The sequence below is a fragment of the Bos taurus genome, chromosome 17 (genome assembly GCF_002263795.3).
Source record: "Bos taurus isolate L1 Dominette 01449 registration number 42190680 breed Hereford chromosome 17, ARS-UCD2.0, whole genome shotgun sequence".
Lineage (NCBI taxonomy): Eukaryota > Metazoa > Chordata > Mammalia > Artiodactyla > Bovidae > Bos > Bos taurus.
The window spans coordinates 20,961,660-20,970,691 of record NC_037344.1 but is presented as its reverse complement, the minus strand read 5'-3'; the positions used below and the strand labels follow the sequence as shown (position 1 = coordinate 20,970,691).

At 38.8% G+C, this 9,032-nt stretch overlaps 1 pseudogene; it reads left to right on the top strand.

Moving 5' to 3' along the window:
- The first annotated feature begins 6,249 nt into the window (after nt 1–6,249).
- On the top strand, nt 6,250–7,416 carry LOC100137764 (trifunctional enzyme subunit beta, mitochondrial-like; annotated as a pseudogene).
- Nucleotides 7,417–9,032: the final 1,616 nt, after the last annotated feature.

The window sequence follows — 9,032 nt, the reverse complement described above, 5'->3', positions numbered from 1 at the left end:
ATTTATCTCTTCTCTCTTTTATCTTGTTCCCAGTGGAGAAGCAGTTCAATCTTTTAATATTTAAAAGTCTATTCCCAGGCTATTAGAAAAGATAAAGAAAGAAGGAATGAAAAGTATTGTTATTAATTTGATCTGTATTTTAGGGGCTGAGAGCTGGGGGTCACATAAAAGGGTTTATAATACAAGAATAATTTGACTTCCCTGCTCTGTGACACTCTCAGCATCCTCCCCTCCCCACCACATTGCTACAGTCTCCCCAGCAACACTACACTAAGGTATTTACAAGAGAGTTTCTGGAAAAATGAGATACCTATGCACTCAGTTTCTAGGCAGACAGTAAATGTGGAGAAAAGAGTAAAAGTTTGTTATGTTACAACTGGATGCACAGAAAGAAGATTCCTAAATACAGCCAAATCTTTTATTGCCCATCACTTTATTACACTTTGCAGATATTAAATTTTTTTTTATAAATTGAAGGTTTGTGGCAACCCTGTGTTATCAGATGATGGTTAGTATTTTTTAGCAATAAACTATTTTTTAATTAAGGTATGTATATTGTTTTTTAAACATAATGCTACTGTACACTTAGGGAATGCAATAACAAAGTTGGATTTAGAAAAGGCAGATGAACCACAGATCAAATTGCAAGCATCCATTGGATCACAGCAAAAGCAAGAGAAGTCCAGAAAAAAATTCAATTTCTGCTTCACTGACTATGCTAGAGTGTTTGATTGAGTGGACCACCACAAACTGTTCAGTTCAGTGCAGTTGTTTAGTTCTGTCCGACTCTTTCCAACCCATGGACAGCAGCACACCAGGACTCCCTGACAACACCAACTTCTGGAGTTGTCCACTGAGTCAGTGATACCATCCAACCATCTAATCCTCTGTCATCCCCTTTTCCTCCCACCTTCAAACTTTTTCAGCATCAGGGTCTTTTCAAATGAGTCAGTTCTTCACATCAGGTGGCCAAACTATTGGAGTTTCAGCTTCAACATCCGTCCTTCCAAAGAATATTCAACACTGATTTCTTTTAGGATGGATGGTTGAGTCTCCTTGCAGTCCAAGGAACTCTCAAGAGGCTTCTCAAACACCAGACTTCAAGAGGGTCAATCTTCAGTGCTAAACTTTCTTTATACTCCAACTCTAACATCCATACATGACTATTGGTAAAAACATAGCCTTGCCTAGATGGACCTTTGCTGGCAAAGTAATGTCCCTGCTTTTTTAATATGCTGTCTAGGTTGGTAATAACTTTCCTTCCAAGGAATAAGTATCTTTTAATTTCATGGCTGCATTTACCATCTGCAGTGATTTTGGAGCCCCCAAACTTAAGTCTGTCACTGTTTCCCCATCTATTTGCTATGAAGTGATGGGACCAGATGCCATGATTTTAGTTTTATAAATGTTGAGCATTAAGCCAACTTTTTCATTCTGCTCTTTCACTTTCATCAAGAGGCTCTTTAGTTCTTCACTTTCTGTCATAAGGGTGGTGTCATCTACATATGTCAGGTTATTGATATTTCGCCCAGCAATCTTGATTCCAGCTTGTGCTTCTTCCAGTCCAGCGTTTCTCATGATGTACTCTGCATAGAAGTTAAATAAGCACAGTGGCAATATTCAGCCTTAACATACTCCTTTTTTCTATTTAGAACTAGTCTGTTGTTTTATGTCCAGTTCTAACTGTTGCTTCCTGACCTGCATACAGATTTCTCAAAAGGCAAGTCAGGTGGTCTGGCATTCCCATCACTTTCAGAATTTTCCACAGTTTATTGTGATCCACACAGTCAAAGGCTTTGGCATAGTCAATAAAGCAGAAATACATGTTTTTCTGGAACTCTATTGCTTTTTCAATGATCCAATAGATGTTGGCAATTTGATCTCTGGTTCCTCTGCCTTTACTAAAACCAGCTTGAATATCTGGAAGTTCACGGTTCATGTATTCCTGAAGCCTGGCTTGGAGAATTTTGAGCATTACTTCTTTTTTTGGTTGTTAGTTCTAGAAGGTCTTTCAGGTCTTCATAGGACCATTCAACTTCAGCTTCTTCAGCATTACTGGTCAGGGCATAGGCTTGGATTACCGTAATATTGAATGGTTTGCCTTGGAAAACAAACAGAGATCATTCTGTCATTTTTAAGATTGCATCCAAGTACTGCATTTTGGATCTTTTGTTGACTATGATGGCTACTCCATTTCTTCTTAGGGATTCTTGCCCACAGTAGTAGATATAATCGTCATCTGAGTTAAATTCACCATTCCAAAAAAAAAAAAAAAAAATTCACCATTCCATTCCATTTTAGTTTGCTGATTCCTAAAATGTCGACGTTCACTCTTGCCATCTCCTGTTTGACTACTTCCAATTTGCCTTGATTCATGGATGTGACATTCCAGGTTCCTATGCAATATTGCTCTTTACAACATCAGACCTTGCTTCCATCACCAGTCACATTCACAACTGGCTGCTGCTTTTCCTTTGGCTTCATCTCGTCATTCTTTCTGAAGTTATTTCTCCACTGATCTCCAGTAGCATATCAGGCACCTAGCGACCTGGGGAGTTAATCTTTCAGTGTCCTATCTTTTTGCCTTTTCATACTATTCATGGGGTTCTCAAGGCAAGAATACTGAAGTGGTTTGCCATTCTCTTCTCTAGGGGACCACTTTTTCTCAGAACTCTCCACCATCACCCATCCGTCGTGGGTGAGGCATGCCATGTAGGACCACAAACTATGGATCACAACAAACTGTGTGAAATTCTTAAAGAGATGGGAATTCCAGACCACCTTACCTTCCTTCTTAGAAACCTGTATGTAGGTCAAGAAGCAACAGTTAGAACCAGACATGTAATGATGCACTGGTTCCAAAACTGGTAAAGGCGTATGTCAAGTTGTATATTGTCATCCTGCTTACTTAACTTATATGCAGAATACATCAAGCGAAATGCTAGGATGGGTGAAGCACAATCTGGAACCAAGATCACTGGGAGAAATATCAATAACCTCAGATATGCAGATGACACCACCCTTATGGCAAGAAAGTGAAGAGGAACCAAAGAGTCTCTTGATTAAGGTGAAAGAGTAGAGTGAAAAAATTGGCTTAAAACTCAACTTTCAAAAAACAAAGATCATGGCATTGTGTCCTATCACTTCATCACAAATAGATGGAAAAACAATGGAAACAGTGACAGACTTTATTTTGGTGGTTCCAAAATCACTGCAGATGCTGATTGCAGCCCCCAAATTAAAAGACACCTGTTCCTTGGAAGAAAAGCTATGACAGACCTAAAAAGCATATTAAAAAAGAGAGAATGAGGCATCACTTTGCTAACAAAGCTCCATCTGGTCAAAAGAATGGTTTTTCCAATAGTTAGGTGTGGACGTGAGAGCTGGACCATAAGGAAGTCTGAGTGCTGAACAATTGATTCCCTTGAACTGTGGTGCTGAAAAGGACTCTTGAGAGTCTCTTGGACTGCAAGGAGATCAAACCAGTCAATCCTAAAGGAAATCAACCCTGAATATTCATTGGAAGGACTGATGCTGAAGCTGAAGCTTCAATACTTTGGCCACCTGATGAGAAGAGCAGACTCATTGGTAAAGACCCTGATGCCAGGAAAGACTGAAGACAGGGGAAGAAGGGGATGACAGAGGATGAGATGGTTGGATGGCCTAACTGACTCAAAGGATATGAGTTTGAGCAAACTCCAAGAGATGGTGAAGGACAGGGAGGGCTGTAGTCCATGGGGTCTCTCATGACTGAGTAGACTAAACAAAAACAACTTTCATATGCACTGAGAAACCAAAATTTCAAATGATTCCCTTTATTGCGATATTTGCTTCATTGCAGTGGTCTGGAGCAAAAGCCACAGTATCTCTGAGGTATGCCTATACCAGTTTATTCTAGTGTTTTCTCCTTCCTTGTGAGGAAACAGGAAGACCAAGTGGTCCAGAATGACTTCAGGAAATATTGGTGCAGGGCCACACTATTTAACAAGGGAGGCATGTAGATCTTATTGGACAGGCATTAAATCATGTTAATTATATGTTAAAGTGACACGTTTAGGGTTTGGTTTCCAGTTCTGATATAAGGATCTTAAGTCACCACCCTATCCTAATGACAAAAAGTTGAAGAGTGAAAAATCAATAATTTTATTTGGTTCCCTAGAGAGGGGAGGACACAGGACAAACAACAGTCCCTAAGATTGGAGACAAAGAGAAAATAGACAGGGAGTGATGCCGGACCTGAGCAGAGATTCCCATGTAGAAATCACCACTAGAAATGGGAGGGGGCAGGTAGTAAATCTGGACTTTGATTGAAGAACTGCTGGAGACTCCGTGTGGACAAGTTGGAGAGGTAAAAGAATTAAAAACTCAAGGGGAACCCAGCCACAGATCCCTCTCCCTCCAAATCACAGGATTTCCTATGTGGAATCCATCCAGTTCTCAGAGTAAATATTAGAGAAAAATCCCCTTGGGCTTCAGGAAGGGGCAGGGCAAATGGAATGATTTTTAAATACTCCAGCAACCCTCAGTTTTTGAGAAGGCTCGCCCTTTGGGGAAATGATTTAACCAAAACCTAAGACAGAGCGAGAAAAGGACAGGAAAAAAAAAAAACAAACCCAATAATGACTGAGAATTTCCCCAAATTAATATCAGACACCAAACCACAGATTCAGGAATATCAGAGAAAACCAAGTAGAATAAATGACACCACCACCACCACCACCACAACAACAAAACAAACAAAACACCTTAAGCTAGGCATATCTTTTTGAAACTACAAGAAATTAAAGGGAAAGAAAAAAAAAATTCTGAAAGAAGCAAGGGATTGGAGTGGAGAAAACCACATTACTCAAAGAGGAACAAAGATAAAAACTGCCACCAACTTCTCCTCAGTAACCGTGTGAGAATAAAGTAGAGTGGAATATTTAGTGTTGAGAGATTTCTACACACGGTATGTAAGTTCTTAGATCTCTAGTCTTATTGATGGTAGCTGCGGTAAAACTATTTCTAATCTTCTTCATTATCTTCTGTCCTCTTCTCCCTGCCCTTCCCCTCACTCTCACCCCAGGCCTCAGGGGAAGGGGTTGGCTAACACAGACACTGGGGGAAGGAGAGGTTGTGGAGGACAAGCTGAGGATTAGCTACCAGGGGAGACAAACTTCCACTTCTGAGATGCACATTCCTTGTCATTGCAAGTCAGGGAGAAGAAGAAAAAGAAGCAAGGATGCAGAGGAAAAAGGTAACACTTTGAATCTCTATATGAAACTATAAAATTCATTTCTGCTTTCAAAAGGTGGAAAAGACATTTTGCCCCTTTCTGATAGAGAGCAATAATCTTTCAGGCATGAGTATCTGACTTGGGGACTTACCTCAAAAGAGGGTATATATATATATATATATATATATATATATATATATATATAATTAGAAATATTGATTTAAAAGTTAGTTTTCCAATTCCTTTTATTTTTGTAAGAAGAAAAGCTGAGCATGAGGAATTTGAAGACTTGGAGAAGATTTATATGTTGCACTAATATTTCATTTCTGCCTAACTCATGATACCTGGTGAGTTAAAGGACCAGTTTAGGGTATAAAAAAAGGCTGAGAGGAAAAAACCTACCAGCCTAGAAGTCTATAACCTATAAAGTTATTCTTCAAAAGTGAAGGAAAAATAAATTTTCTCAGATAAATAAAAACTGAGGGTATTTGTTACCAGGACACTTATCATGCAAGGAATGTTTTTTGAAGGCTTTTTGGCAAAAGAGATGAGGCTCAGAGGCTGCCTTAGCCTCTGCAGGAGTTCTGCCCAGGCTCTGGAACATCCTACTCGGACTCAGCCTGGTACTAGCCAGGCCCTCAACATACTTCCTGACTAACCCAAGCCTACCTGCCCACCTCCCACCCTGCCAACCCCATGCTGACTCACTGCAGGTCCCTAATGGTACCCTTCACTTTGGCTAAAGGGGCAGAAAGAACTCTTCCTCTACTGAAAGAAAGAAGGCCTATCATGAGGTCAGAGGTCAGTCATCTAGTCAGGTGACAAGCAGACAGCCAGGACCCAGCTACACCTCTGGAGTCTGATGGCCTGCAAGAGAGGTTCTTTCTAGACTAGATCCACCCTTACATCCCTCTCACCCCAGAAACTTGAGGCCAAATGCTGCTCACAACAGGAGCCCAAGCTAAGGTGGGGACCACTGCAGGATGACTTCCATCTTGACATTAACTTGAAAAAAATCTTCCAAGTTCAGCAAAATGGGTACACAGATTTTCTTGAGACCTCTGAGCTGTTCCTATCAGCTAAAAGCTGCCCCAGCTGCCCAGAAAAAAATTAAAGAAGACCTTGGCTAAACCCTGTATAAAGAATACGGTGGTGCTAGATAATGTCACACTCTATTTTTGCTGTCAGGCACTTCATATAAAGACCTGATGCCATGTGATTTGGCTCAGATTTGTTGCATCAAACCAAGGTCCCAAAGGAAATTGTTGGTTACATCTTCTTTGGCATAGTTATACAGGAAGTAAAAACAATGTAGCTGGAGAGTCTATCCCTTGAAGCTGACCTCTCTGACAAGTCTCCTGTGATCTGTCACCATGGCTTGCATCTTTGCTAACCAAACCAGGACTACAAGTGTTGGCTTGATTACTTCTGGCCAGTAATGTGGTTGTGGCAGATGATATAGAGTTAATAGCCTATGTACCAATTTGTCATTTGAGGAAACTCATGCTCGATCTCAAAAAGGCCAAGATTTTAGGTCAGTGACTATCTTTAATCCTATCACCTGGGCATGACCATGCATCACTCTACAGACTGACTTGCAGCTGCCTTGTTGTTTCTCAACTGCAACAGAGTGAGTATGCACTGCGTTTGCACAGTCTAGCCAAGAGGGCCCAGGATGAAGGACTCCTTTCTGATGTTGTATATCTTCAAAATACCAGGAAAAGATATATTCACCAAAGATAGTGGCCTTTGTCCTTTCTGAAGTAGATAGTCAAGCTAAAACCTGCATTCATCAAGCCCTATGGCATAGTGACAGCTGCAAATTCTTCTTTCCTAACTGATGGTGCATCTGCAATGCTCAGGAAAAATTCTTTGGTCATGGGTTATAAGCTGAAGGCACATATGAGGGATTTTGTATATTTGTTTCAGGATTCCAAAGATCAGCTTTCACTCGAACCAACATATGCTACTTTAAAAGTGCTAGAAAAGTTAGGATTAACAATAAATGATATCAATGCTTTTGAATTTCATGAAGCTTTCTCAGGTCATATTTTAACCAACCATAAAGTCATAGATTCTGATTAGTTTGTACAAAACTATATGGATAAAAAAGAAAAGTTGCATTGAGTCCTTTGGAGAAGTTTAACAACTGAGGTGAATCAATGTCCCTAAGACACCCGTATGGAGACACTGGCTGCTAACAAATTATGAAAGGACAAAGGCCAGTATGACTCAGTGGCTGTCTATGAGGTGGAGTGCAGGGCCATGATATGATGGATAACAGACCAGGAAATGGTAACTTGGAGTTTTTGTGTAATACTCACCCTAGACAAGGCAATTTCAATGTATTACTAAATGACATATATATTTCCTAGTTCCCCTTAGGGAACACAATTTGCAGCCTTCTGTAAAATCTTTGCAAGTAAACCTTGCTAGTGTTCTGAGCTTTTCAATAATCATGGTTCACTGCTCTTTCAAGGATTTCTTAGTCATCAGAATCTCACATAGTGATATGTTTAAGCATTCGTTTTTGGTCTCTATTTTCATTAAAGATTAAGCAAATGGTTGCAATTTGAGAAAGAGATCAGCTAGGGTTTGAAATCATCTTTATAACATTGGCAAAATATACTCATTCATATTTGTGACTTAAAGATAAATTATTTCCTGTGAAATACAAACCAATGTGCCTCTGTCTTTATGGAAACATAGTTCAGAACTGAAAACTTACACTAAAGTTTTAGATATAAAAATACCATATTTGTTAACCTTAAACTGGAGAATTGTTGGGTGGGGGGAGAAATAATAATTATTATTACTAGGTACTCACACTACCCATGAAGTGGTATACTATCATTTGAAAATGGACTTAAATTATATGTGAATACCTATTGCAATATTTATGGTTACCCTGGGACAACCATAAAAACAGCAAAAAAAGAGAAGTATAACCTATATGCTAAGAAAAGAGGAAATATGGAATCATGTAAAATGTTCACTTGAAACTACAAAAGGCATACAAAGAGTGGAAGGCAAAGTAGGGGAAAAGAAGGAGAACATTAAATTCAAAACAGTGACAAAGATGGTAGATATGAGTCCAAATACATCTCTGAATATCAATGGTCCAAATGCATCAACTAAATGATAAAGATTGTCAGACTGAACCACAAAACAAGACCCAATTATCTAATGTCTACAAAAAACTCATTTTAAATATATATAAAAACATGTATAGATTTGAAGTAAATGGTTGGAGAAAAATATAGTAATACTAATCAAAGAAAGCAGAAGTAGCTATATTAATTTCAGATGGAGCAGATTTCAAAGCAAATAAAGTTATTGTGGATAAATAAGGGCATTATGTAATGATAAAGGGGTTAATTTTCCAGGAAAGTATTACAATCCTTAATATTTATACACCTAACAACAGAGCATCAAACTATGAGAGGCAAAGTCTAATAGAACTAGAAAGAGAAATAGGTGACTCCACTATCATGTTGTAGATGTCAAAACTCTCTCTCAGAAATGGACAGATGAAGCAGGCAGAATATGAGTCAGGACATAGCTGAACTCAACAAAATTATCAATCAACTGGATATAATTGACATTTATAGACTTAATCTTCCAACAACAGCAGCATACACATTCTTTTCAAGCTCACATGGAACATTCATCAATATAGACCATGTTCTCACTTTAAACACGCCTTAAAAATTTAAATAATATAAATCATACAATGTCTATTCTCAGATCACAATGAAATTTAACTAAAAGTCAATAATAGAAAGACAACCGGAAAATATCAAAATATATGGTGATT